Genomic DNA, 6,517 nt, shown 5'->3' on the forward strand with positions numbered 1-6,517 from the left:
CTAAAGCCCTAGTAAGGTGATTCTTATAAAAAGTACAAAAACTATACAAACATTTCTGATCTCCAGAGAAAGGAAATAAAAATCACACTTTTGGGGACAACTGTGTATTAAATACAAAGATTAAGCAAGTGTACTGAAATTATAGTTAAGATACAAGTGTTCTAATCCTTGTTATTTTTTTTCTGCTTTTCACTTGGGCAAATCAATTTAACATTTTTTAGCTCCTTTCCTCGATTTTGAAATATGGGGGTTGAACAACCATATTTATGGTTTCCTCTGTTTAACATAGAAATGTTTCTTAAATAGTATATTGTTTCTGCCTTTTCTGCTGAAGGAAATTATTTTCAATGGAAAAAAAGTAGAATGAAAACTTGTAAGTTATGCAACTATATTGTGCATTAGAATTACTTAGGATGCAGCCTACAAATGCAAATGTCTGGAGTCCCTCGGCTTCTTCATTTACTGATTCAGTAGGTTTGGGGTAATACCCAGAAAGCTGCATTTTACCAACCACTCTAGGTATTCTGATGTAGGTGGTCTGAGGATTACAGTTTTATAAATTGTAACCTTGATTAAGAGGGACGTTCAGCCAAGGGTTGGTGAAGAGAGCAGCTAGATGCATTGAGAGCATCAAGAGCATCTAGATGCTCCAAACCAAGACTGCCTTCTATCTGAGGGATATTAAATTTCTGTAGCCCCCTGAGCAGAATTAGGGTCATTTGATCAGTTGCACAAGGAGAAAGATGTCTGTTAACTTTGAAAAATAACTTCGTAAACATCAAAACTTTAAAAATAACTGAAAATTCAAGAATTATTTTGACTTCAAGGAAGTTTTCTGGTTTCTGATAATATGTCAGAGATCTCTGTTCTCAATTCTGATCTCTGTACCATTATTTATTAGTCATAAAAGATAGGCATTATTATAATATTTTGAAATATTAGCTAAGTATTTTGCATCTGCTAGCTCCATTTTTCTGTTGATGCTTCTTTCATCCAGTTAGGTCATCCTGAATTCATTGCTATAAGGGGGAGTGTAGAACAGATAAAAAGCATTCTTTCTTGGCTCCTAGGTTTAAAGTTAAGGCCTTACAAGAAATGAGAAGGATTCTAGTAAGAGAATACATTTGTATGAATAAACAAGAGAACATGAAGTCCTGAGTCTAAGATAAAGGTTTTCCTCGTTGGAGAAGAAGGAGAATAGTGATGAGAGTTTCAGTGATGGTAGTTTTGTTAGGTAATTAGTCAGACATTAGCAGCAAGGAGGTGACAGTGGCAGAAAGACAAGAAGGAAATAATCAAGTCACACCCCAACCATCTGGGGACCTTCCTATGGTCAGGTGGTGGGCAACTTATCCTGATAAAGAGGGACCATAGTAACACGAGGGAACTTCCCCGGGCTGCACGTGCCCAGGCTAGACAGGTGTATAATCTATAGTAAACCCAAACTCTTTATACCATCACTATAATAAAATCTGTATGCGGTTTTGCCCCCCTGCCCCCGGTGGGCTTTTCTTAGTGAATCAAGGGTAAGGGCATGGGCAATAATGTACTTGTTACATAACTCGGGACTGTCAATCGAATCATGATCCCCTGTGGACCATGACTCGCAGGGGACTCATCCATGATCGCGCCCCGGCCTCTTCACAGAACACTCCTTATAAACACCCTTAAGCCCAGTTAAGGAGTGCTGGTTTCACTTCACAGAAACAGCCCACTCTCCCTCTGAGAGTGTAACTGTGCTTTAATAAACTTTGCTTTGCACTTAAGCCTGAAGTGGTAGTCTGCAATTCTTTGCTTGCTATCACAGGGACCAAGGTTGCTGGTCCGGGTCTTCCATTGACCTCCTCGGTTGAAACTATTTGACACAATGCACGCCATCCTGGTAACATCTTTGGTGCCATGACTCAGATCTCTAAAGTTATGTTTGAGCCGCCCGCCTTGCAACTTCCTCCAGCTTTTGACCATTGCATGACAACTGCCCCTCCTGGCTTTATCTCCTTTATCTTACATGCCTCTGCTCCTTGTCTAATATGCCTGAGAAAGGGCTGCTGTGTGTGTGCCGGTGCTAACCTGAGAAGACCCAAATGCTGTTCCCCATTATTTTCCTACCCACAACTCTCCTCTCCAGCCTCTCACTTGCGTCCTTTGCCACTGCCAGCAGTGACATTGGACAAACTGGGACCTTCTTCTGACTCTTAAATATTTGCACATCTCTTGTCAAACCGACTTCCCTGACAAGCTTCCTTGAATTATGGTTATTGAGAAGTCTTCAAACCCTTCTCTGGCTCAACATACTGAGACCTCCTAATCATTTTTTCCGTCACTGGCTAGAACCGAGATCAGTCGTGGGACTCTGGGAGGTTTTTCTACTTTCTTTTCTGGGCCCTTCTTTCCTCCTTTGAGACTCGAAGGAGCTTTCTTCTATTGATAGAGTAGGCTGATGGCTGCCCAAAACACCCAATCTGTTGTATTTGTGAGGACTCTCAGCAGTTCCAAGCACCCCAACCTCAAGGAGAGGCCTCTTTTTGGCCAAACCGCACTTACTTGAGATCCTCTCATTCTTTTCCTTGTCGTCTCAAACATCTGTTTTACACAGTCCCTAAGGGAAACCAACTCTTCCTCCACTTGGTCACCCAGAACAATTTCCATCACTACCCAGACCTTGCTGATTGCCAGCCTGTTAGGAATCTCCTGGGACTTGCCTTTATGGTCCTGATTACCCACATAGGACCCCTGGCCCACTGGCAATGGAAAAGGAGGGATAACCACACTATTATGAGATTGAGGAGCCAGAGAGTACAAACAAACTGCTCGTTAAGGTGAAGGAATCTCTATTGGTGACACAGCCTCAACGCTGTGTATTCCCTCTACCAGACAAATTACTCATCCAGGTGAGAGGATCTCTATAGTTGACACAACCATTGGCACATGGTCTGTTACTCTCCCTGAACGTTGTGTGTCTTCACTGACCATAAGGCATGGGGATATCTATTGGTGACACTGCCTTTGGGGCCAGAGGGAACAGACAATAGTCCTGGAGGGCCTATGGCCAGGGCCCTCCACTGATACCAGGAGGAGGGGACTCCCTCTCCTGCAGGCGGTCAGGGATATCAGAACGCTGAGACTCCCCTGACCTCAGTGTTTTGTATTCTCTCTCTTTCCAGATGGGTAACCAAACCCCTGGCCTCACGCTGCCCTACATTCCCTTAGGCTGCATCCTCGAGAACTGGTCAGCCTTTGACCCTGACACCCTAAAGAAAAAGAGAATAATCTTTTTCTGCAATAACTCTTGGCTCCAGTATAAGCTGGGGGACCAAGAAGAGTGGCCCTCAAATGGTAGCATTAACTTTAACATCATCCTTCAACTAGATCTATTCTTCAAATGACAAAGAAAATGGAGCGAGATTCCCTATATTCAAGTCTTTTTCACTCTTAGAGATAGGTTAGACCTCTGCAAGACTTGTAAAATTGACTCTGCTGTGCTGGCCCTGATGGGACTGCCCCCATCCTCTCCTCAAGAGGATCCACCTGAGCCAGGCCATGCCAAAAAGGAACCTGAGCCAGATGAGAGCAAAAGGGAGAAAATCTTTAAACCTGGGGATGGCACTAAAACCACCCCATCCTCCATCTATTTCCCTTTGCTACCAACAGCCCCCTTACCACCTTACCTGGGAAATCTGACTCTCACAAGGCCTCCCCCTAGAATTTGCCCTTTGGTGGAGGCAATGGGCGAATTCAGACCCCAACTCATTCAGAAGACTTTTACCCTCTAGAGTTGAAGCAGATCAAACAGGAATTAGGTAAATTTTCTGATGATCCTGACCACTACACTGACAACTTCCAATACTTAACCTTGGCTTTTGACTTAGCCTGGAAGGATGTCATGATAATCTTGGGGCAAACTCTATCAGATACTGAGAAGGAAAAGGTCCTGAAGGAGGCCCACAACTTTGCGGATGGCCTCCATTTATCCAGCTCAAAATACCCTGTGGAGGAAACCATCTTTCCCAGTATGGACCCTCACTGGGATTACAATAACCCCAATGAGGAATGGGAAAAGGAAAGTTTTATAATTTGTGTAAAAGCTGGACTCAAAGCAAGCAGAAGGAAACCCATTAATTTCTCAAAGTTCTCGGCCATCAGCCAGGAACCCAATGAATACCCTACAGCCTTCTTGGAAAGGTTCAAGGAGGCAATAATTAAATATACTAAACTAGGCCTGGACTCCCTTGAAGGAAAAACCATTTTAAAAGATAGGTTCCTTAACCAGTCTGCACGGGACATCAGGAGGAAGCTCCAAAACTTACGCAGGAACCCAATGTTAATCTAGGTGAACTGCTAGCTACAACCACCACTACCTTTTATAACTGGAACCAGGAGGAGGAAGTCAAGGCTCAGGAGAAGGAAAAGAGGAAAGAAAATAAGCAGGCCCAATTATTGGCAGCCCTACAGGGGCAACCCCCATCTAGAGAAACCCTGACCCATCCCAACCAAAGCCAAGACCAATGCCGGGTGTGCAGAAAGCCTGGCCTCTGGAAGAGGGAATGCCCCAACAAGGACAAGCCTCCTAAGACGCTCTGTCCAAAGTGCCAAAAAAGTGGCCATTGAGGAGCCAACTGCCCCCTGGACCAAAGGGCCCAGGGGGCCAGGGGCAGCCCCTTGGATGGCCCTGGATTGACAGGACCCTTTGTTTCAGATGTCCCCCCTGTTTAACATCAGTATTACTGGAGCCAAGGGCAAACCTGGATGTGGCAGGCAGGACCATATCTTTCTTATTGGGTATGGGGGGACATTTTCTTCTCTGGACCCTTCTCCTCTGACTCCTGTCAGGTTACAGGAGTCTCAGGTAAACTTACTACTAGACATTTTACTGTCCCTTTGTGTTGTTACTGGGAAGGATATACCTTCTCTCATTCCTTCCTGGTCATACCTGAATTATCATACCTGCTGTTAGGTAGGGACTTCATGAACAAGCTGGGAACAAGACTGGTATTTGGGGGAACCAACCCAGTAACACCCCTCCAGTTCTTAGTCTTAGAGACACAGCCCCTCTGAGTACTGGCACACCAGCCTTAGCTGAGTTACCAGTAGACCCCCAGGTCTGGGCCAGTGGAATGCTAGGGAGAGCTATAACAGCCTCCCCAGTGCTTATCACCTTAAAGGCCCAGACTCTTTCCCCAATCAGAAACTATCCAATTCACTCAGAAGCCCAAAGGGGACTGCAGCCTCTCAACTTTACAACGTGGACTACTTATTCCTTACAGTTCTTCTTGCAACACCCCTATCTTACTTGTTAAGAAGCCAAACAGAGAATACACACTGGTCCAAGACTTAAGAGCTATCAATGAGGCAGTTGTCCCACTCCATCTTGTAGTCTCCAAACCATACAACTTGTTGGGGACCATCCCAGGCACAGCCTCACCATTTACTGTGTTAGACCTAAAGGATGCCTCCTTTCCCATACCTCTGGACCCCCAGTCCTACTACCTCTTTGCTTTTGAGTGGCATGAGGAAGGGAATAGAGGACAACAACTCACCTGGACAGTCCTACCCCAAGGGTTCCGAGACAGTCCCCACTTTTTGGCCAGGGCCTGACCAAGGACCTCCAATATCTACACCTGGAGGAAGGGACTATCACCCAGTATGTGGATGACCTTCTTATCTGCTCCCTGGACCACAAGAGAGCCTTAACTCATGATACCGAGACCCTCAATTTTTTGGCTGAAAGAGGCTATAAAGTCTCTAAGTCCAAGGTCCAATTGGCACAGCAGGAAGTCAAATATCTGGGAGTAATCCTCTCTCCAGAGGAACGAAGGATCTCCCCCAATAGAATACAAGGGATTTTAGTCTGTGAACCTACTACCCGAAAACAGATCCAAGCATTTTTAGGCCTCACAGCGTATTGCAGACTATGGATTCCTAACTACTGACTAAAAGCACAACCTCTTTATGAAGGCTTAAAAGGAAAATCTGACTCTAAACCTCTGCTCTGGGGCCCTAACCAAACCCGAGCTTTCCAACAGCTAAAGACATTAGTATCCCAGGCCCCAGCCTTGAGAATCCCAAGAACTGATAGACCTTCCAAACTATTCATGGCAGAAAAACAAGGGATGGTTTAGGAGTCTTAACTCAGGAACTTGGCCCTGTCCAGAGACCTGTAGGTTATCTGTCAAAGAGACTGAACACGGTGGCCACTGGATGACCCAATTATCTTAGGGTAGTTGCTGCCTTGGCCTTATTGGTGGAAAAAGCCTCTAAGCTTACATTGAGGCAACCCTTAACTGTATATACCTCCCATTAGGTTACCTCTCTCTTGGAAGGGAAAGGCCGTTTCTGGCTCACTGATAGCAGGATCCTCAAATATCAGGCATTACTGTTGGAGAATCCAGACCTATGTGTCATGGTCTGCTCCTCTTTAAATCCAGCTACCCTGCTCCTCCTACTCGAAGAATGTCTACCAGTTCACCAATGTGAAGATATAATATCTCATTCCTTGTTGCCCTGACCAGATCTAACT

This window comes from Balaenoptera musculus, chromosome 18 (genome assembly GCF_009873245.2).
Source record: "Balaenoptera musculus isolate JJ_BM4_2016_0621 chromosome 18, mBalMus1.pri.v3, whole genome shotgun sequence".
NCBI classification, from domain to species: domain Eukaryota; kingdom Metazoa; phylum Chordata; class Mammalia; order Artiodactyla; family Balaenopteridae; genus Balaenoptera; species Balaenoptera musculus.